Genomic DNA, 25,068 nt, shown 5'->3' with positions numbered 1-25,068 from the left:
CCTACCAATTTTTAACATTTTGTCAGCATCCAGGTATATTTAACTTTTGATAAATTCATGTCAGAATTATCAGAATCAAAATAAGGAAGTTAAGCTTAGTCGAATGCTTTTATAGAGGTTCGGGAAATCAGTGTTGATTGAAAAGCATATACAGAATGTATTAGGCATGTAGATAATGATAGATAACGGCAAATCAGATTGGTTAGTTAAGGGAACGACAGTTGTAACAGACACGCTGACTGGCTCTCGGGAAATAGTACAATACATAAACAACTGAGCATGTTTATGAGATAAAGCTATCATAATGAGAGCATTATACTATAAATGGCCGTCGTTGTCACTATTGAGTGCAAATGGAACGACGTCATTGATTGGCTGCTAAGTGATGAATGGGTACACAAACTCCATTCCCATAACGAGATCAGGGATTGGTTAGGGTGAGTTATGGTGGGTGATATGACATTTTATTACTGTAGCGTTATAAACGGTCAGATATTTTCTCACGCTGATACAGACAGATTAGGCTGGTAATACGGCGGGAAGCTGTAATATGTGCTCTCTGTCAGATGTAACGGGGAATATGATTTACACCACGCCATCCCGTGATGTGCATAAACATTGGGTGCTGGGCACTATTCCATCACGTGACGTACATTTGTTGTATATTTAAGCAATAAACTGCCTAGATGCGGCAGACCTACTGGTATAACTGCCACATGTGTCACAGACAAACTGAATGGTGCGCGCTATATTTACGTTCTATTAAAATCTCATGTCAATGTGACTTTACAATGTATGGCGGCCATCTTTGTTTACATTTTTTGCAAGTGAGATATTCATACGCCCTCAGGGCAACTTCAGTTATACTCTCATAGATGAAGCTGCTTTTGGTAGGGATTTACTAGTAATATATAAGGGCATTGCCACACCAAATGTAAATATATAACTAGAGCGGCATTAATCAGTTTGGCCATTTTTAATATTAGCGCTACGAAATTTTGTTTTAATATCGATATCCAAGGTTATGTTGTCACTAAAGCTCTCAGTCTCCGTTACACTGCCCCAATCCCTCGCTACACCGTCTCACCATCCGGTACACTGCCCCAGTCCCTCGCTACACCGTCTCACTCCCCGGTACACTGCCCCAGTCCCTCGCTACACCGTCTCACCATCCGGTACACTGCCCCAGTCCCTCGCTACACCATATCACCATCCGGTACACTGCCCCAGTCCCTCCCTACACCGTCTCACCATCCGGTACACTGCCCCAGTCCCTCTCTACACCATATCACCATCCGGTACACTGCCCCAGTCCCTCCCTACACCGTCTCACTCCCCGGTACACTGCCCCAGTCCCTCCCTACACTATATCACCATCCGGTACACTGCCCCAGTCCCTCCCTACACCGTCTCACCATCCGGTACACTGCCCCAGTCCCTCCCTACACAGTCTCACCATCCGATACACTGCCCCAGTCCCTCCCTACACCATATCACCATCCGGTACACTGCCCCAGTCCCTCCCTACACCATATCACCATCCGGTACACTGCCCCAGTCCCTCCCTACACCGTCTCACCATCCGGTACACTGCCCCAGTCCCTCGCTACACCGTCACACTCCCCGGTACACTGCCCCAGTCCCTGGCTACACCGTCACACTCTCCGGTACACTGCCCCAGTCCCTCCCTACACCGTCTTACCATCCGGTACACTGCCCAAGTCCCTCCCTACACCGTCTCACTCCCCGGTACACTGCCCCAGTCCCTCCCTAAATCATATCACCATCCGGTACACTGCCCCAGTCCCTCGCTACACCGTCTCACTCCCCGGTACACTGCCCCAGTCCCTCGCTACACCGTCTCACTCACCGGTACACAGCCCCAGTCCCTGTTGCATTGTATCGACCCCTATACACTGCCCCAATTGCCCACTAAACAGTCTCATTCCCTGCTAAACTGCTCTAGTTCCTCGCTACACCGTCTCATTCCCTAGTCTAATACCGGAGGTCACTAGATATATTGTGCGTTACCTGCTTTGTTATAGGCAGTAATAGGCAGTAATACCGGAAGTCACAAGATATATCGTGCGTTGACCTGCTTTGTTATAGGCAGTAATACCGGAAGTCGTCAGATATATTGTGTGTTAACCTGCTTTGTTATATCGGTAGGCAGTAATACCGGAAGTCACAAGATATATCGTGCGTTGACCTGCTTTGTTATAGGCAGTAATACCGGAAGTCATCAGATATATTGTGTGTTAACCTGCTTTGTTATATCGGTAGGCAGTAATACCGGAAGTCACTAGATATATTGTGTGTTAACATGCTTTGTTATAGGCAGTAATACCGGAAGTCACTAGATATATCGTGTGTTAACATGCTTTGTTATAGGCAGTAATACCGGAAGTCACTAGATATATTGTGTGTTAACATGCTTTGTTATAGGCAGTAATACCGGAAGTCACTAGATATATTGTGTGTTAACATGCTTTGTTATAGGCAGTAATACCGGAAGTCACTAGATATATCGTGTGTTAACATGCTTTGTTATAGGCAGTAATACCGGAAGTCACTAGATATATTGTATATTAACCTGGTTTGTTACTGGCCCTAACAGCGGGAGATATTACTGGTGAGCACCAGTCGTTTGTAATACAGCTGATGTTGTGCATTATATTTTAATACAGAAAATGTCACTTTGTGTCCCAGAAACGTTTACAAACAGGTAAAGCATTGTTAATGTGACATTGATAGACACCAGGAATGATCCCTCGGTGTCTACCACCTTGTTATTACCACCATACTCATAGACAGTCTTAATACACAAAAGCAGCATACTGACGCTCTGAGAGGACTTAATTTGTTACGTTATGTCGGCACTTCCCCCATTCCTAGATCTCAGCCAACATACAGACAGAACTGCCTCTAACACCTGTTCTGGGTATACCGTAACATCACAAAATTCATCAAACACTGGTTGTTACATAATGTAGTACCAAAAGGACTTATCCGTTGGTATCAAGTTAGCCTTAATATGACCCTAAAACGGCAAAATCCCACTGTTTAGATCATTCATGGCGAACCAGTCGTCCAATCCCCAACCAACCGCGAGCGTCCACTACCATTTGATAGACTCTGGTACATGTATGTCTAGGCCAGGGGACAGAACCCAGATCCTTCACTACAGGAGCAAAGGATCAGGTAAAGGTAAACAATTAGGTGGTGTCATGGGAGACATAGGGAGGAATAAAGTTATTTAGAAAGAAGAAAGTGATAGCATATTTAGCTTTCTCTTACAAATCGTGCAATGGGAACACCAGATACACTTCTTAGTTGCTTTTTTCGGCGAAATAGAGAGAATAAAAATGACATGTTTGGGAGCTACGTTTACGGCGTGAACATAGATATATTTGACGAGAAAAAAGAAGAATATTTGAATGCTGGTATTTCAGGAGAAAAAAGACAAGATTGTTTTTGTTTTTTTACTCAGCAAAAACAAAGTAAGATTTTGGATTTGGACATGGTAAATCGCTGAGAGCAAAGAAAAATACGTGTTTGGGAACTGTTGTCCTCGAGATCAATGACAAAATTCATCGAAATAACAGCTACAAACACGTATTTGTTATCGTCCTTGGCGACATACCAGCCCCCAATCATGATTCCGGCCATCTTGGAGATGTTTTACTCCAAAGACATATTTTTAATCAACTAGCGCCTTACAGTCAGTAAAAGCTCAAAATCACTGAAAATGTTATATTTCATCTTTAAGCTGTAGATACAGAGCTTATGTTTCTTTGACGACAGAAGTTTCCTCCAACTTATACAGTTGATAATATGAAAACATCCTTTGACACCAGTTGCCTCCCTTTTGGTACTATCGGAAGGCATCTATTCCTCTGCAGACATACTATACGCTGCAGTACAGCGGCTGATGTACTCTGGGTGGCCATCCACACCTATTAATGTCTAGCAAAATATCGGCCCCAACAATCTCTCTCTCATTAGGGTTTGGATGTCTTACCATCGGCAGTAGATGACGGTCATAAATGCTTTCAGAACGCAATTAAACGCTTCTTAGAGGACCGTAATCAAAAATGTGTAAACTACACGGAATGCTTGCCTTTCTCTCGACAACAGTATTTCTCCGTACACTAGCACAGACATACGTGATCTATAGATTTTCTGGAATAAAACAACAGGAAAATACATTTCTTTTCGGTTTTCCATTTCTTTCCCGAAGGAAGGCTTCTCATCTGTTTCAGAGATTAATTTCTGCAAACTGCACTCTAGGTCTTGTGTTTATTACTAATAAGCAGTTTTCGCGTCCTCTGGTTCAGCCGTATAGCCCCCGATCGGTCTTTATTTATGGGATTTGGGAGAAGTAAGAAGCAATATTATGAAGATATATGAAGAAATATTTACAATCACACTTGTTAGATTGTTTTTCAACAGAATGCACGGCTAACTAATTGATGTGCGACCTTAGCAGAGATTTATCGTACCCAGCAGAGTGATATGGTTGTAACTCTCATATTAGAGAAATCTAGATGTTAAGACGGGACGAGGGACCCAATGAAAAGCTGCCTTAAATGGGTATGGATTGGGTGTAATCCTCATAAAACTGAAGCCCCCAGAACATTTCACGTTTATTTACGATGCCGTTCGCTGTCATCAAGCCTACAATGTTTCGGTCTTGCGACGGTATTTTCCGCTATATCAATTTATCAAAAGCTGAATGATTCCGTCACAGTAGGGAAAGATGGGTCTCCAGCTCGACTTATTTTTGTCATCAATAATTTAGCAAGCAAGACCTCTGTTATCGAGATAAGATGATTGGCTGTCTATTGGTGTTTTATAGTCTCGTGAGAGCGAGAATTAGGAAACATAGCACGTGGATATGAACCATGAATATGTCTTAAACATCAACACAGATTTACTACGAGTCTCACTAGAGTATTCAGGGTAAATGGAAAAATAACAATGTATTTTAAAACGTTTTGTGTAGATCTTTGAACGATAGCATGCAGAGTTATCCTGATATTTTTGTTAATTATCCATGTTAGAGTGTTTTAATTATTCCAAGGGCATTTTGTTACTAAAGTGCAATTGTTATTAGTTTGGTTGTGTGTTCCTAACGTTCATACGATAGTATTACCGCTAGTAGTGTGATAACAATCTTCTGCGAGTAAGGTGTACTTTAAGATTGTAATGTAGTTCTAAAACTTTGTTTTTGTTAAATTACAAAACAATATACAATTGATTAGAGCTACTGGCTTTATAGAGGATACTTCATCGTGTTTAATACATTCGATATAATTCACTCGTATTAATGGGACTCTATCGAAAGTATCAACCCCATCACATCTACACACAGGCCATCAGTGGTACACCTAGGTTTTTATCTACAGCCATCAGTGGTACACCTAGGTTTTTATCTACAGCCATCAGTGGTACACATAGGTTTTTATCTACAGCCATCAGTGGTACACCTAGGTTTTTATCTACAGCCATCAGTGGTACACCTAGGTTTTTATCTACAGCCATCAGTGGTGCACTTAGGTTTTTATCTACAGCCGTCAGTGGTACACCTAGGTTTATCTACAGCCATCAGTGGTACACTTAGGTTTTTATCTACAGCCATCAGTGGTACAACTAGGTTTTTATCTACAGCCATCAGTGGTACACCTAGGTTTTTATCTACAGCCATCAGTGGTACACCTAGGTTTTTATCTACAGCCATCAGTGGTACACCTAGGTTTTTATCTACAGCCATCAGTGGTACACCTAGGTTTTTATCTACAGCCATCAGTGGTACACCTAGGTTTTTATCTACAGCCATCAGTGGTACACCTAGGTTTATCTACAGCCATCAGTGGTACACCTAGGTTCATATACAACCCCTACTTGTCTGTATTTATCTACAACCACGAGAAATATACATAGATTTATCTCAGGAAATTAACAATCCAGAAACCATTCGTATGCATGGTTTTATCTAAGCCATCGAGAAACCATTCGTATGCATGATTTTATCTAAGCCATCCAGAAACCATTCGTATGCATGGTTTTATCTAAGCCATCAAGAAACCATTCGTATGCATGGTTCTATCTAAGCCATCCAGGAACCATTCGTATGCATGGTTTTATCTAAGCCATCCAGAAACCATTCGTATGCATTGTTTTATCTAAGCCACACAGATGCCATTCGTATATCTTGGTTGCTCTCAACAATCCAGACACTATTCATATATCAGAGCTTACCTAAACAATTCAAAAATGCATATATGCGCATATAATTATGGGTTTATCAAACCACACAGAATCTAATCGTACATATGACACATAACCACTTAGAAACCATGCATTTACTTATATTTATCTTACTAACTTTGGATTATCATGATTCATTCACAACGATTAGCATTTATATTTTTGATGTTGAAATATAATGTCTTTTTTTATCGAATCTTAATCACAGCTTTGAACTCAGTACCCTGCTTGTTACTCAAAAACAATGTATCGTTACTGTTTTACCAAAAGGAAGCCTCCTAGGGGGAATTCTTGTAAACTTATTTATATTTTGAATGTCCGGCTAATAGAAAGAAGAAATTCCTTTATAAATTACTTTGTGACAATCAGAAAGGCTTGACAACACAAGGTTATTGAACTGTAAGTACTAGTAGTTCTATTGAAAACTAGTATATCCTTGAGATGTTGTCACTTATCAACTTTAATAAAAGGCATTCGACCTATTGCCCTGGCAATTATGTATAATGCGTTAGATTATTTTGAATTTGGTTCCAATTCACGAAATGGATAAAGGTTTCGTAGCAGGGCACTGGGCGTTGTGTATTACACAAAATGTTTTCGTAATTTTTTTTTCAAAATATGAACAAGCATCTAACAGGGTGATTCAACATCATCTTATCTATCTAATGTATAGAAATAATGGGAATCTTGGTACAAACTAACAAATAAACCAAAGGCATCGTTAGTATTGACATAAAGTTTGATGCTGGTATATTTTTGATTGTGGTATATTTTTGATTGTGGTACATTTTTGATTCTGGTATATTTTTTGATTCTGGTATATTTTTTGATTCTGGTATATTTTGATTCTGGTATATTTTTTGATTCTGGTATATTTTTAAAAAATGAAATTTTGAAAGAAACCTGTAGATTTACCAGGCTCTGTCATGTTTAGACCCAAGCTTCAAAAATAAACTAAAGCCATATGAATAGGATCTGCTAAATATAATAACTACAAATTGTGTCAGGCCTGACTGGAATTTAGAGTGGAAAAACAAATCCTTTAGTTTTAGGAATAAAAATCCGAAATATAACTACACACGACTGTCGTAAGAAAATTAGGAAAAAATTCTGCATCTCTTAGCCCAATGATAACACTATCAGGAAAGTAGAAAGTATATTTTAAGCAAATATTTGTGGAACAAACAGATATGTTAACAATTAACCAGAATATACAAGATTATCATAATCTGGCTGATGTAGAATGAACAATATGGTTTCATTTAACAAGCCCTTAAAACAACAAAGAATGCGACATAATAACGAAACCATTATTCAATCTCAAAATCGAATAATCGTGTGCAAAAATATAAACAAAACTATAGATTTGTACAGAGGCTCCTGAATAAGTACAAACAGAATCAGACCAGGTGCCCCGGAAGATTAAGCGTCTTCTGCATAATCGGCGACAAATCTAGATGAAAATGCGACGAACTAGCACAGAATCACAAGAACCCATTCTGGAATTGAGTTTTTAGGATAAATTCAGAACTTGTCGAAAAAGAGGTGGGACAGTGTAGAATCTCTTAAAGCTTAAATTTACTTTTAGTGTTTAATTCATCGATTAACGTGTAGTTTATGTTTGAAAGGGAGGTTTTCTATTTACCAAATATGGTTTCAATGAGAAGGTTCCAATACAGACTCATACTTGCAATAAATAAGTTCATTAAATTAACGATACTTTGTTATTCATATCGACCATCGAGATTGTAAAATGCTGATTATGTTGGTTAAATGGAGGTAACTCTAACAGAAAATTACAGGTGTGCAATATAGACACATCACAGGTAAAATTTGTCTCACAGGTAAACTGCTTTTAAATATAAGTAAAACGTGAATTGTTACATAAACATGTATTAAATCAGATAAATTATTTGTAAAATACAGGTAAAATGTTTGTAGTCACAGGTAAAAATGTATAAAATCACTGGTAAAATCTATATTACCGAAAGTAAAATGTATATCATCGAAGGTGAAATGTATATTATTGAAGGTTTTGGTATGCTTTTGTTTAACGTCCTATTAACAGCCAGGGTCATTTAAGGACGTGCCAGGTTTTGGAGGTGGAGGAAAGCCGGAGTACCCGGAGAAAAACCACCGGCCTACGGTCAGTACCTGGCAACTGCCCCACGTAGGTTTCGAACTCGCGACCCAGAGGTGGAGGGCTAGTGTTAAAGTGTCGGGACACCTTAACCACTCGGCCACCGCGGACCCCTTATTGAAGGTAAAATGTATGTTATCACTGGTAAAATGTATATATATATATATATAACAGATCTAAATAAGGGTTGTCGTCCCTGTAACTTACATATCTCAATAAAGGTTGTCGTCCCTGTAACTAACATATCTAAATAAGGGTTGTCGTCCCTGTAACCAACAGATCTAAATAAGGGTTGTCGTCCCTGTAACTAACAGATCTAAATAAGGATTGTCGTCCCTGTAATTAACAGATCTCAATAAGAGTTGTCGTCCCTGTAACTAACAGATCTAAATAAAGGTTGTCGTCCCTGTAACTAACAGATCTAAATAAGGGTTGTCGTCCCTGTAACTAACATATCTAAATAACGGTTGTCGCCCCTGTAACTAACAGATCTAAATATAGGTTGTCGGCCCTGTAACTAACAGATCTAAATAGCGGTTGTCGTCCCTGTAACTAACAGATCTAAATAAAGGTTGTCGTCCCTGTAACCAACAGATCTAAATAAAGGTTGTCGTCCCTGTAACTAACAGATCTAAATAAGGATTGTCGTCACTGTAACTAACAGATCTAAATAGCGGTTGTCGTCCCTGTAACTAACAGATCTTAACAAAGGTTGTCATCCCTGTAACCAACAGACCTAAATAAAGATTGTCGTCCCTGTAACTAACATATCTAAATAAGGGTTGTCGTCACTGTAACTAACATATCTAAATAAGGATTGTCGTCCCTGTAACTAACAGATCTAAATAGCGGTTGTCGTCCCTGTAACTAACAGATCTAAATAAAGGTTGTCGTCCCTGTAACCAACAGATCTAAATCAAGGTTGTCGTCCCTGTAACTAACAGATCTAAATAAGGGTTGTCGTCACTGTAACTAACATATCTAAATAAAGGTTGTCGTCCCTGTAACTAACAGATCTAAATAAAGGTTGTCGTCCCTGTAACCAACAGATCTAAATAAAGGTTGTCGTCCCTGTAACTAACAGATCTAAATATGGGTTGTCGTCACTATAACTAACATATCTAAATAAGGATTGTCGTCCCTGTAACCAACAGATCTAAATAAGGGTTGTCGTCCCTGTAACCAACATATCTAAATAAAGGTTGTCGTCACTGTAACTAACAGATCTAAATAAGGGTTGTCGTCCCTGTAACTAACAGATCTAAATAAAGGTTGTCGTCCCTGTAACTAACAGATCTAAATAAGGGTGGTCGTCCCTGTAACTAACAGATCTAAATAAAGGTTGTCGTCCCTGTAACTAACAGATCTAAATAAGGGTGGTCGTCCCTGTAACTAACAGATCTAAATAAAGGTTATCGTCCCTGTAACCAACAGATCTAAATAAGGGTTGTCGTCCCTGTAACCAACAGATCTAAATAAAGGTTGTCGTCACTGTAACTAACATATCTAAATAAGGGTTGTCGTCCCTGTAACTAACAGATCTAAATAAAGGTTGTCGTCACTGTAACAAACAGATCTAAATAAGGGTTGTCGTCCCTGTAACTAAAAGATCTAAATAAAGGTTGTCGTCCCTGTAACTAACAGATCTAAATAAGGGTGGTCGTCCCTGTAACTAACAGATCTAAACAAGGGTTGTCGTTCCTGTAACTAACATATCTAAATAAGGGTTGTGGTTCTTGTAACCAACAGATCTAAATAAAGGTTGTCCTCCCTGAAACTAACAGATCTCAATAAAGGTTGTCGTCCCTGTAACCAACAGATATAAATAAAGGTTGTCGTCCCTGTAACTAACAGATCTAAATAAGGGTTGTCGTCCCTGTAACTAACAGATCTAAATAAACGTTGTCGTCCCTGTAACTAACAGATCTAAATAAGGGATGTCGTCCCTGTAACTAACAGATCTAAATAAGGGTTGTCGTCCCTGTAACTAACAGATCTAAATAAGGATTGTCGTCCCTGTCACTAACAGATCTAAATAAAGGTTGTCGTCCCTGTAACTTACATATCTCAATAAAGGTTGTCGTCCTTGTAACTAACAGATCTAAATAAGGGTGGTCGTCCCTGTAACTAACAGATCTAAATAAGGGTTGTCGTTCCTGTAATTAACAGATCTAAATAAATGTTGTCGTCCCTGTAACTAACAGATCTAAATAAGGGTTGTCGTCCCTGTAACTAACATATCTCAATAAAGGTTGTCGGCACTGTAACTAACAGATCTAAATAAGGATTGTCGCCCCGGTAACCAACAGATCTAAATAAGGGTTGTCGTTCCTGTAACTAACAGATCTAAATAAATGTTGTCGTCCCTGTAACTAACAGATCTAAATAAGGGTTGTCGTCCCTGTAACTAACAGATCTAAATAAAGGTTGTCGTCATTGTAACTAACAGATCTAAATAAGGATTGTCGCCCCGGTAACCAACAGATCTAAATAAGGATTGTCGCCCCTGTAACCAACAGATCTAAATAAGGGTTGTGGTCACTGTAACTAACAGATCTAAATAAGGATTGTCGTCCCTGTAACTAACAGATCTAAATAAGGATGGTCGCCCCTGTAACCAACAGATCTAAATAAACGTTGTCGTCCCTGTAATAACAGATCTAAATAAGGGTGGTCGTCCCTGTAAACATAACAGATCTAAATAAAGGTTGTCGTCCCTGTAACCAACAGATCTAAATAAAGGTTGTCGTCCCTGTAACTAACAGATCTAAATATGGGTTGTCGTCACTATAACTAACATATCTAAATAAGGATTGTCGTCCCTGTAACCAACAGATCTAAATAAGGGTTGTCGTCCCTGTAACCAACATATCTAAATAAAGGTTGTCGTCACTGTAACTAACAGATCTAAATAAGGGTTGTCGTCCCTGTAACTAACAGATCTAAATAAAGGTTGTCGTCCCTGTAACTAACAGATCTAAATAAGGGTTGTCGTCCCTGTAACTAACAGATCTAAATAAAGGTTGTCGTCCCTGTAACTAACAGATCTAAATAAGGGTGGTCGTCCCTGTAACTAACAGATCTAAATAAAGGTTGTCGTCCCTGTAACTAACAGATCTAAATAAGGGTTGTCGTCCCTGTAACCAACAGATCTAAATATGGACTGCCGTCACTGTAACTAACATATCTAAATAAGGGTTGTCGTCCCTGTAACTAACAGATCTAAATAAAGGTTGTCGTCACTGTAACAAACAGATCTAAATAAGGGTTGTCGTCCCTGTAACTAAAAGATCTAAATAAAGGTTGTCGTCCCTGTAACTAACAGATCTAAATAAGGGTGGTCGTCCCTGTAACTAACAGATCTAAACAAGGGTTGTCGTTCCTGTAACTAACATATCTAAATAAGGGTTGTGGTTCCTGTAACCAACAGATCTAAATAAAGGTTGTCCTCCCTGAAACTAACAGATCTCAATAAAGGTTGTCGTCCCTGTAACCAACAGATATAAATAAAGGTTGTCGTCCCTGTAACTAACAGATCTAAATAAGGGTTGTCGTCCCTGTAACTAACAGATCTAAATAAACGTTGTCGTCCCTGTAACTAACAGATCTAAATAAGGGATGTCGTCCCTGTAACTAACAGATCTAAATATGGGTTGTCGTCACTATAACTAACATATCTAAATAAGGATTGTCGTCCCTGTAACCAACAGATCTAAATAAGGGTTGTCGTCCCTGTAACCAACATATCTAAATAAAGGTTGTCGTCACTGTAACTAACAGATCTAAATAAGGGTTGTCGTCCCTGTAACTAACAGATCTAAATAAAGGTTGTCGTCCCTGTAACTAACAGATCTAAATAAGGGTGGTCGTCCCTGTAACTAACAGATCTAAATAAAGGTTGTCGTCCCTGTAACTAACAGATCTAAATAAGGGTGGTCGTCCCTGTAACTAACAGATCTAAATAAAGGTTATCGTCCCTGTAACCAACATATCTAAATAAGGGTTGTCGTCCCTGTAACCAACAGATCTAAATAAAGGTTGTCGTCACTGTAACTAACATATCTAAATAAGGGTTGTCGTCCCTGTAACTAACAGATCTAAATAAAGGTTGTCGTCACTGTAACAAACAGATCTAAATAAGGGTTGTCGTCCCTGTAACTAAAAGATCTAAATAAAGGTTGTCGTCCCTGTAACTAACAGATCTAAATAAGGGTGGTCGTCCCTGTAACTAACAGATCTAAACAAGGGTTGTCGTTCCTGTAACTAACATATCTAAATAAGGGTTGTGGTTCCTGTAACCAACAGATCTAAATAAAGGTTGTCCTCCCTGAAACTAACAGATCTCAATAAAGGTTGTCGTCCCTGTAACCAACAGATATAAATAAAGGTTGTCGTCCCTGTAACTAACAGATCTAAATAAGGGTTGTCGTCCCTGTAACTAACAGATCTAAATAAACGTTGTCGTCCCTGTAACTAACAGATCTAAATAAGGGATGTCGTCCCTGTAACTAACAGATCTAAATAAGGGTTGTCGTCCCTGTAACTAACAGATCTAAATAAGGATTGTCGTCCCTGTCACTAACAGATCTAAATAAAGGTTGTCGTCCCTGTAACTTACATATCTCAATAAAGGTTGTCGTCCTTGTAACTAACAGATCTAAATAAGGGTGGTCGTCCCTGTAACTAACAGATCTAAATAAGGGTTGTCGTTCCTGTAACTAACAGATCTAAATAAATGTTGTCGTCCCTGTAACTAACAGATCTAAATAAGGGTTGTCGTCCCTGTAACTAACATATCTCAATAAAGGTTGTCGGCACTGTAACTAACAGATCTAAATAAAGGTTGTCGTCATTGTAACTAACAGATCTAAATAAGGATTGTCGCCCTGGTAACCAACAGATCTAAATAAGGATTGTCGCCCCTGTAACCAACAGATCTAAATAAGGGTTGTGGTCACTGTAACTAACAGATCTAAATAAGGATTGTCGTCCCTGTAACTAACAGATCTAAATAAGGATGGTCGCCCCTGTAACCAACAGATCTAAATAAACGTTGTCGTCCCTGTAATAACAGATCTAAATAAGGGTGGTCGTCCCTGTAACTAACATATCTAAATAACGGTTGTCGTCACTGTAACTAACAGATCTAAATAAGGGTTGTCGTCCCTGTAACTAACTGATCTAAATAAGGGTTGTCGTCCCTGTAACTAACAGATCTAAATAAGGGTTGTCGTCACTGTAACTAACAGATCTAAATAAGAGTGGTCGTCCCTGTAACCAACAGATCTAAATAAAGGTTATCGTCCCTGTAACTAACAGATCTAAATAATGATTGTCGTCACTGTAACTAACAGATCTAAATAAGGGTTGTCGTCCCTGCAACCAACATATCTAAATAAAGGTTGTCGTCCCTGTAACTAACAGATCTAAATAAGGGTTGTCGTCCCTGTAACTAACAGATCTAAATAAAGGTTGTCGTCCCTGTAACTAACAGGTCTAAATAAGGGTTGTCGTCCCTGTAACCAACAGATCTAAATAAGGGTTGTCGTCCCTGTAACCAACAGATCTAAATAAGGGTTGTCGTCCCTGTAACCAACAGATCTAAATAAGGGTTGTCGTCCCTGTAACCAACAGATCTAAATAAGGGTGGTCGTCACAGTAACTAACAGATCTAAATAAGGGTTGTCGTCAATGTAGCCAACAGATCTAAATAAGGGTTGTCGTCCCTGTAACTTACATATCTCAATAAAGGTTGTCGTCCTTGTAACTAACAGATCTAAATAAGGGTGGTCGTCCTTGTAACTAACAGATCTAAATAAGGGTTGTCGTTCCTGTAACTAACAGATCTAAATAAATGTTGTCGTCCCTGTAACTAACAGATCTAAATGAGGGTTGTCGTCCCTGTAACTAACATATCTCAATAAAGGTTGTCGGCACTGTAACTAACAGATCTAAATAAAGGTTGTCGTCATTGTAACTAACAGATCTAAATAAGGATTGTCGCCCCTGTAACCAACAGACCTAAATAAGGATTGTCGCCCCTGTAACTAACATATCTCAATAAAGGTTGTCGCCCCTGTAACCAACAGATCTAAATAAGGGTGGTCGTCACAGTAACTAACAGATCTAAATAAGGGTTGTCGTCAATGTAGCCAACAGATCTAAATAAGGGTTGTCGTCCCTGTAACTTACATATCTCAATAAAGGTTGTCGTCCTTGTAACTAACAGATCTAAATAAGGGTGGTCGTCCTTGTAACTAACAGATCTAAATAAGGGTTGTCGTTCCTGTAACTAACAGATCTAAATAAATGTTGTCGTCCCTGTAACTAACAGATCTAAATGAGGGTTGTCGTCCCTGTAACTAACATATCTCAATAAAGGTTGTCGGCACTGTAACTAACAGATCTAAATAAAGGTTGTCGTCATTATAACTAACAGATCTAAATAAGGATTGTCGCCCCTGTAACCAACAGACCTAAATAAGGGTTGTCGTCCCTGTAACCAACAGACCTAAATAAGGATTGTCGCCCCTGTAACCAACAGATCTAAATAAGGGTTGTGGTCACTGTAACTAACAGATCTAAATAAGGATTGTCGTCCCTGTAACTAACAGATCTAAATAAGGATGGTCGCCCTTGTAACCAACAGATCTAAATAAACGTTGTCGTCCCTGTAATAACAGATCTAAATAAGGGTGGTCGTCCCTGTAAATAACATATTTAAATAAGGGTTGTGGTCACTGTAACTAACATATCTAAATAACGGTTGTCGTCACTGTAACTAACAGATCTAAATAAGGGTTGTCGTCCCTGTAACTAACTGATCTAAATAAGGGTTGTCGTCCCTGTAACTAACAGATCTAAATAAGGGTTGTCGTCCCTGTAACTAACAAATCTAAATAGCGGTTGTCGTCACTGTAACTAACAGATCTAAATAAGGGTGGTCGTCCCTGTAACCAACAGATCTAAATAAAGGTTGTCGTCCCTGTAACTAACAGATCTAAATAAGGATTGTCGTCACTGTAACTAACAGATCTAAATAAGGGTTGTCGTCCCTGCAACCAACATATCTAAATAAAGGTTGTCGTCCCTGTAACTAACAGATCTAAATAAGGGTTGTCGTCCCTGTAACTAACAGATCTAAATAAGGTTGTCGTCCCTGTAACTAACAGGTCTAAATAAGGGTTCTCGTCCCTGTAACCAACATATCTAAATAAGGGTTGTCGTCCCTGTAACCAACAGATCTAAATAAGGGTTGTCGTCCCTGTAACCAACAGATCTAAATAAGGGTTGTCGTCCCTGTAACCAACAGATCTAAATAAGGGTTGTCGTCCCTGTAACCAACAGATCTAAATAAGGGTGGTCGTCCCTGTAACTAACTGATCTAAATAAGGGTTGTCGTCCCTGTAACTAACAGATCTAAATAAGGGTTGTCGTCCCTGTAACTAACAAATCTAAATAGCGGTTGTCGTCACTGTAACTAACAGATCTAAATAAGGGTGGTCGTCCCTGTAACCAACAGATCTAAATAAAGGTTGTCGTCCCTGTAACTAACAGATCTAAATAAGGATTGTCGTCACTGTAACTAACATATCTAAATAAGGGTTGTCGTCCCTGCAACCAACATATCTAAATAAAGGTTGTCGTCACTGTAACTAACAGATCTAAATAAGGGTTGTCGTCCCTGTAACTAACAGATCTAAATAAAGATTGTCGTCCTTGTAACTAACAGGTCTAAATAAGGGTTCTCGTCCCTGTAACGAACAGATCTAAATAAGGGTTGTCGTCCCTGTAACCAACAGATCTAAATAAGGGTTGTCGTCCCTGTAACCAACAGATCTAAATAAGGGTTGTCGTCCCTGTAACCAACAGATCTAAATAAGGGTTGTCGTCCCTGTAACCAACAGATCTAAATAAGGGTTGTCGTCACTGTAACTAACAGATCTAAATAAGGGTTGTCGTCAATGTAGCCAACATATCTAAATAAGGGTTGTCGTCCAGGTAACCAACCAAGTGTTGTCGTTCTAACAAAAATGACAGATCTAAATTACCATTGTCCTTCTGACCACGGAATTAATACTATATAACTATCCGAGTTGTCCGACTAAACAACAGATCTGAATTAGTGTTGACCTACTAAACAACAGATCTGAATTATTGATGTCATATTAAACAACAGATCTGAATTAGTGTTGTCGTACTAAACAACAGATCTGAATTATTGATGTCATATTAAACAACAGATCTGAATTATTGATGTCCGACTAAACAACATATCTGAATTATTGATGTCCTACTAAACAACATATCTGAATTATTGATGTCCTACTAAACAACATATCTGAATTATTGATGTCCGACTAAACAACATATCTGAATTATTGATGTCCTATTAAACAACAGATCTGAATTATTGATGTCCGCCTAAAAAACATATCTGAATTAGTGCTGTCGTACTTAACAACAGATCTGAATTATTGATGTCGTACTAAACAACAGATCTGAATTATTGATGTCCTATTAAATAACAGATCTGAATTATTGAAGTCCTATTTAACAACAGATCTGAATTAGTGTTGTCGTACTAAAAATAGATCTAAATTATTGATGTCGTATTAAACAACAGATCTGAATTAGTGCTGTCGTACTAAGCAACATATCTGAATTATTGATGTCATATTAAACAACAGATCTGAATTAATGTTGTCCTACTAAGCAACATTACTGAGTTAGTCTTGTCCTAGCCAACATATCTGAATTAGTGTTGTCCTGACCAACATATATGACTTTGTGTGTCAACGAATCTGAATCTTTTTGTCCTAATATATTTTCTATAGCTTGACATACGTCAGTAAAAATGTCTTAGAATATGGATGGCCCGTTACCTGTGTAATGATAATATTTAGCATACCTTGAACATAATGAAGGGTGTGTGAGGAACATAAATATAACGAAACAATGACTACAATACTGAAATAATATATATCATTATGGTACAGGGCGTACGTTTGATAGGCCAGGGAGTACTATGTATGCACTTGTTGACACGATGCCCATTATGTACTCTTCCAGTAGTTGTACCTAACGTTTCGTTGGTCGATCTCTATCAATCTGTGTTCCATCATCAAATTGTCATTCAATGTGCATGTACAAATGTATTTTGTTATATTGAGAAAGCCCTTACGGACGAAACAAAAATAATTCATATTCATAAACAATTCTATTTTACAGAGGTTCGGGAGTGCACCAGAACCATTCCTCGTGCAAATTCTACTTCCGTTTCTCACGAAGGTCGCGTGCGCATATTCTTTTGTCTTTCAAACCAATTTCGTTTCTATAGCAAATAATCTCCGTATTTCGTGATGATTTTGAAAAAACTAGGGTGTTCGACTTCGGTAGTTGTGATGATATTTGATGATTTGTATTATATATTTTCGTGTTCCGTTATAGACATTACTACTTACTGGCCATCATTCTGTCCCAAACCTTACGATTTATCCCCATCTCGGTGTTCCGATGGTCATCTGTTACTGCCCGCTGATGACCGATACTGGCCTGTGGGGTCAGGGAGTCTTTATTAACGTACGGGTGCGTTCGGTTGAAAACCAAGATAAATTGCGAGATTGTCAGCACAGGATGTCCCTAACAGGTCCGTCTATTGGGCTGCTTTAATCATATCATATGCGGACTTCACGTTGGAAAGAGACATCAAAAACACCCTTACACCATTTGCACACCAAATATCCCCTAAACACATCATCTACACGGCAGAGATATCACTCACTCTCTAATTAGGGTATCTACTGGCTAACGGCAAACCCACTCTTCATCTCCCTTAAGCATGCAACTCAAGTTATCGAAAAAGGAAAGGGAGACAATATCGGAGACACTTTGCTACTCAGCATTGCTAGTGATGGCTGGTCAAGGATTAAAGTTTCTCCAGAGTATTTACCTTATTAATCATATAATTAAATATCTCAAGAATGTATGAAAAAGCTGAATGCCTTATGAGATAAATGCTTAAAAGGGTAATCGGTGAAAACTTATACGATTATGAACGAAGAGAAATGAATTCCTTATGGCAATGTTTTTGAAAGAGGGGTCAATGTCACAGGATGAAGTGTCATGGTAATGAACTAAATGAGAGATAAACTTGCATAGAATTACAATACACACGTCCTCTTAGACAATTCCTTTCGCGTTTTCCTACTGTGACATTGTAACATATGTAAACGATTAATATGCTTATAACATTATACGTATGTATTTGATATGAATGGGTGTAAAAGTATGTAGATATAGGAATAAGTTGGCAGAACGAACTTACGCCAGAAGTCACCAATGTCACATTTGGTGATATGGAGCCCTGGAGTACTTTGACGAAAAAAAAAAAAAAATGTTTTCCCCTTTTTTCTTCTTTGTTTAATCATATCAAAAGGATTGCATAAAAACATACAAGATATTAGTAATCTGTTTTATAAGATCTTGATTTACTGCTTCATTCAATTGTTAAACTTTAATATACATGCAATATGATTTAATATAATATATAAATGTTCGAATATGTAGTTTTCTATTTTTAGATGTGAAATCAAAACACCGACAATGTAATATGATATAAGTTGAGTTATCTGAGGTGAAATTTGTGAGGTATTACAGAAGGCACAGACATACGGTTCTGTAGGATTAAACAACATCACTCGCCTGCCTTACATCCGGTGTGATAAAACGGAGTTATTCTTTCCTGGACTGTCAAGGGGTTTGCTTACTAATACCTTACAATTTTTATCACGTGTGTGCACGTGTGCTATATGACGCATGTGTTGGTGTTACAAGGTTAAGACTCTGGCCATTACTGGGAATGTTTGGAGAGTTCTCGTTAGGGACTCCCGGGGTAAGGCCTTGTATACCGGGTTAATGACTATAATTGCTGTCAATTACCATGTAAAATGATTGGACGATTGTCAACACAGTTCTATAACGTAGCAATGATACCCCGTAGACTACCTATAAAACAAAGCACTCCTGGGTTCCCAACCTCTTCGGCTGATTAAGATTGTGACAGTCTCGCGCTTTAAGTTCATTTAAACAAAACCCACGGAAATATATGTATAAAGACTGTCCAGGAAAATTTGATTAATGATAACAGGTTATTGTCTAATGGGGTAAAAACCTCCCTTGGGAGTTATGACTAATCTTGTTATCATGGGAAAGGTACAGTTTATTGTCCCTACGTCCTGTTTGTGTCGTATAATAAGGAAACTTAGGTCAGACATAAAAAAACGAGATTTTTTGTCGATGACTAGTTGACATCTTGTCGTTGTTTGGTCAATGAAGAAGGGTGATAACGCGTTTATGGTCAATTCTAATACAACACAGATAAGCATATTTGCAATGCTTCCGGTAGGAAATCGCATCGGGGACTATGCTTTTCTAGTCTACATTTTGTAGGTCTCTACCCAATGAGCTATATTGCAATTTTCCAGTTTTTGAGTTAGTGCGATATCTTGTTATATAACTAGTTACTATGGTAACAGAGATAATAATTCTATAATGTCTCTGTTACAACTATGTTTGAAAAAATACTTCTGAAATTTGAGAAAGCTCAACTCGATTTAAAAAAAATATTTCAAATTCCATCTCTCTAGTTCAACGCAATTGATTTTTTTTTAAAATAGATTAATAAATAAACTACGTCGAAAATTTGACCAAGTCAACGGAATGTGGAAAAGTGAGTCAAGAAGGACATTTTTCGAGTGAGATTATCAAACAACTGCTTTGTTTGCGTATTAGAGCTTGTTTCTCCTTTGTACATTGAGTTTTGATGTTGTTTTATTTGTGCATATCAGCTATATATTTTTGTATTAAAATATTGATGTTCTTTCGTATTAGGTCCTTGATATTCTTAAAGAAACCTATGATCTTCTTTGCATGTTAGGTCCTTGATTTTCTTTGGGAATTAAAACTTTTTCATATTAAAACTATGACGTTCTTAGATATATTTATGATATATTTATGATATATTTATGATATATTTATGATATATTTATGATATATTTATGATATATTTATGATATATTTAGTACCCACCACTAATGCCCATTTTAAAGTGTAGTGTTTCCCCCCACACTTCTACAAAACTTAACAAGATTTGTCTGGTAAAATCTTACATATATTTTGAAATTTCCCTCCAGACATTTGCGTGTGTTTTTGTCGTTCTCATCTCATTGTCAGTAATTATCATTGTCATCTCATTGTCAGTAATTATCATTGTCAGTAATTATCATTGTCATCTCATTGTCAGTAATTATCGTTGTCATCTCATTGTCAGTAATTATCATTGTCATCTCATTGTCAGTAATTATCATTGTCATCTCATTGTCAGTAATTATCGTTGTCACCTCATTGTCAGTAATTATCATTGTCAGTAATTATCATTGTCAGTAATTATCGTTGTCATCTCATTGTCAGTAATTATCATTGTCAGTAATTATCATTGTCAGTAATTATCGTTGTCATCTCATTGTCAGTAATTATCATTGTCATCTCATTGTTAGTAATTATCATTGTCATCTCATTGTCAGTAATTATCATTGTCATCTCATTGTCATCTCATTGTCAGTAATTATCATTGTCATCTCATTGTCAGTAATTATCGTTGTCATCTCATTGTCAGTAATTATCATTGTAATCTCATTGTCAGTAATTATCATTGTCATCTCATTGTCAGTAATTATCGTTGTCACCTCATTGTCAGTAATTATCATTGTCATCTCATTGTCAGTAATTATCATTGTCAGTAATTATCATTGGCATCTTATTGTCAGTAATTACCATTGTCATCTCATTGTCAGTGATTATCATTGTCATCTCATTGTCAGTAATTATCATTGTCATCTCATTGTCAGTAATTATCATTGTCATCTCATTGTCAGTAATTATCATTGTCATCTCATTGTCAGTAATTATCATTGTCATCTCATTGTCAGTAATTATCAATGTCATCTCATGTTTTCGCTGTCTATATATTGTTTTTACTCTTTTGTAATTATGTTTTCGCTGTCTATATATTGTTTTTACTCTTTTGTTACTATGTTTTTGCTGTCTATATATTGTTTTTACACTAATGTAATTATGTTTTCGCTGTCTATATATTGTTTTTACCCTTTTGTAATTATGTTTTCGCTGTCTATATATTGCTTTTACCCGTTTGTTATTATGTTTTCGCTGTCTATATATTGTTTTTACCCTTTTGTAATTATGTTTTCGCTGTCTATATATTGTTTTTACACTTTTGTTACTATGTTTTCGCTGTCTATATATTGTTTTTACTCTTTTTGTGAGTATGTTTTCGCTGTCTATATATTGTTTTTACCCTTTTGTTACTATGTTTTTGCTGTCTATATATTGTTTTTACTCTTTTGTTATTATGTTTTCGCTGTCTATATATTGTTTTTACACTTTTGTAATTAAGTTTTCACTGTCTATATATTGTTTTTACCCTTTTGTAATTATGTTTTCGCTGTCTATATATTGTTTTTACCCTTTTGTTATTATGTTTTCGCTGTCTATATATTGTTTTTACCCTTTTGTTACTACTGTATGTTTTCGCTGTTTATATATTGTTTTTACACTTTTGTAATTATGTTTTCGCTGTCTAGATATTGTTTTTACCCGTTTGTTATTATGTTTTCGCTGTCTATATATTGTTTTTACCCTTTTGTTACTACTGTATGTTTTCGCTGTCTATATATTGTTTTTACACTTTTGTAATTATGTTTTCGCTGTCTATATATTGTTTTTACACTTTTGTTATGATGTTTTCGCTGTCTATATATTGTTTTTACACTTTTGTTATTATGTTTTCGCTGTCTATATATTGTTTTTACCCTTTTGTGATTATGTTTTCGCTGTCTATATATTGTTTTTACCCGTTTGTTATTATGTTTTCGCTGTCTATATATTGTTTTTACACTTTTGTAATTACGTTTTCACTGTCTATATATTGTTTTTACCCGTTTGTTATTATGTTTTCGCTGTCTATATATTGTTTTTACCCTTTTGTTATTATGTTTTCGCTGTTTACATATTGTTTTTACACTTTTGTTACTATGTTTTCGCTGTCTATATATTGTTTTTACCCGTTTTGTAATTATGTTTTCGCTGTCTATATATTGTTTTTACCCGTTTGTTATTATGTTTTCGCTGTCTATATATTGTTTTTACCCTTTTGTTACTACTGTATGTTTTCGCTGTCTATATATTGTTTTTACACTAATGTAATTATGTTTTCGCTGTCTATATATTGTTTTTACTCTTTTGTTACTATGTTTTCGCTGTCTATATATTGTTTTTACTCTTTTGTTATTATGTTTTCGCTGTCTATATATTGTTTTTATACTTTTGTTATTACGTTTTCACTGTCTATATATTGTTTTTACCCGTTTGTTATTTTGTTTTCGCTGTCTATATATTGTTGTTACCCTTTTGTTATTATGTTTTCGCTGTCTACATATTGTTTTTACACTTTTGTTACTATGTTTTCGCTGTCTATATATTGTTTTTATTCGTTTGTTATTATGTTTTCGCTGTCTATATATTGTTTTTACCCTTTTGTTATTATGTTTTCGCTGTCTATATATTGTTTTTACACTTTTGTTACTATGTTTTCGCTGTCTATATATTGTTTTTACTCTTTTGTTATTATGTTTTCGCTGTCTATATATTGTTTTTACACTTTTGTTATTATGTTTCGCTGTCTATATATTGTTTTTACTCTTTTGTTATTATGTTTTCGCTGTCTATATATTGTTTTTACTCTTTTGTAATTATGTTTTCGCTGTCTATATATTGTTTTTACTCTTTTGTTACTATGTTTTCGCTGTCTATATATTGTTTTTACCCTTGTGTAATTACGTTTTCGCTGTCTATATATTGTTTTTACCGTTTGTTATTATGTTTTCGCTGTCTATATTGTTTTACCCTTTTGTTACTTATGTTTTCGCTGTCTATATATTGTTTTTACACTTTTGTTATTATGTTTTCGCTGTCTATATATTGTTTTTACCCTTTTGTTATTATGTTTTCGCTGTCTATATATTGTTTTTACACTTTTGTAATTATGTTTTCGCTGTCTATATATTGTTTTTACCCTTTTGTAATTATGTTTTCGCTGTCTATATATTGTTTGTACCCTTTTGTTATTATGTTTTCGCTGTCTACATATTGTTTTTACCCTTTTGTAATTATGTTTTCGCTGTCTATATATTGTTTTTACCCGTTTGTTATTATGTTTTCGCTGTCTATATATTGTTTTTACCCGTTTGTTATCATGTTTTCGCTGTCTATATATTGTTTTTACACTTTTGTAATTACGTTTTCACTGTCTATATATTGTTTTTACCCGTTTGTTATTATGTTTTCGCTGTCTATATATTGTTTTTACCCTTTTGTTATTATGTTTTCGCTGTTTACATATTGTTTTTACACTTTTGTTACTATGTTTTCGCTGTCTATATATTGTTTTTACCCGTTTGTTATTATGTTTTCGCTGTCTATATATTGTTTTTACCCATTTGTTATTATGTTTTCGCTGTTTACATATTGTTTTTACCCGTTTGTTATTATGTTTTCGCTGTCTATATATTGTTTTTACCCATTTGTTATTATGTTTTCGCTGTCTATATATTGTTTTTACCCTTTTGTTATTATGTTTTCGCTGTCTATATATTGTTTTTACTCTTTTGTTATTATGTTTTCGCTCTCTATATATTGTTTTTACCCCTTTGTAATTATGTTTTCGCTGTCTATATATTGTTTTTACCCGTTTGTTATTATGTTTTCGCTGTCTATATATTGTTTTTATCCGTTTGTTATTATGTTTTCGCTGTCTATATATTGTTTTTATCCGTTTGTTATTATGTTTTCGCTGTCTATATATTGTTTTTACCCTTTTGTTACTATGTTTTCGCTGTCTATATATTGTTTTTACCCTTTTGTAATTATGTTTTCGCTTTCTATATATTGTTTTTACCTGTTTGTTATTATGTTTTCGCTGTCTATATATTGTTTTACCCTTTTGTTATTATGTTTTCGCTGTCTATATATTGTTTTTACCCTTTGATAATTATGTTTTCGCTGTCTATATATTGTTTTTACCCGTTTGTTATTATGTTTTCACTGTCTATATATTGTTTTTACCCGTTTGTTACTATGTTTTCTCTGTCTATATATTGTTTTTACCCTTTTGTTACTACTGTATGTTTTCGCTGTCTATATATTGTTTTTACCCTTTTATAATTATGTTTTCGCTGTCTATATATTGTTTTTATCCGTTTGTTTTCATGTTTTCACTGTCTATATATTGTTTTTACACTTTTGTTACTATGTTTTCGCTGTCTATATATTGTTTTTATCCGTTTGTTTTTATGTTTACACTGTCTATATATTGTTTTTACACTTTTGTTGCTATGTTTTCACTGTCTATATATTGTTTTTACACTTTTGTTCTCTTATCAATATATTGTCCTCTTGTTAATAAATTTCTTCCATCTGTCCCTTTCAAATTTTTTTAATACGTTGAATAAGATTTGCTTTAGTGCACGAAAATAACCATCATTCTGATACAATGGAAGACACGCATTTGAAACTAGCAGAAG

The sequence above is a fragment of the Pecten maximus genome, chromosome 11 (assembly GCF_902652985.1).
Source record: "Pecten maximus chromosome 11, xPecMax1.1, whole genome shotgun sequence".
In the NCBI taxonomy this organism is placed as follows: Eukaryota; Metazoa; Mollusca; class Bivalvia; order Pectinida; family Pectinidae; genus Pecten; species Pecten maximus.
Note: the sequence above shows the minus strand (reverse complement) of the source record.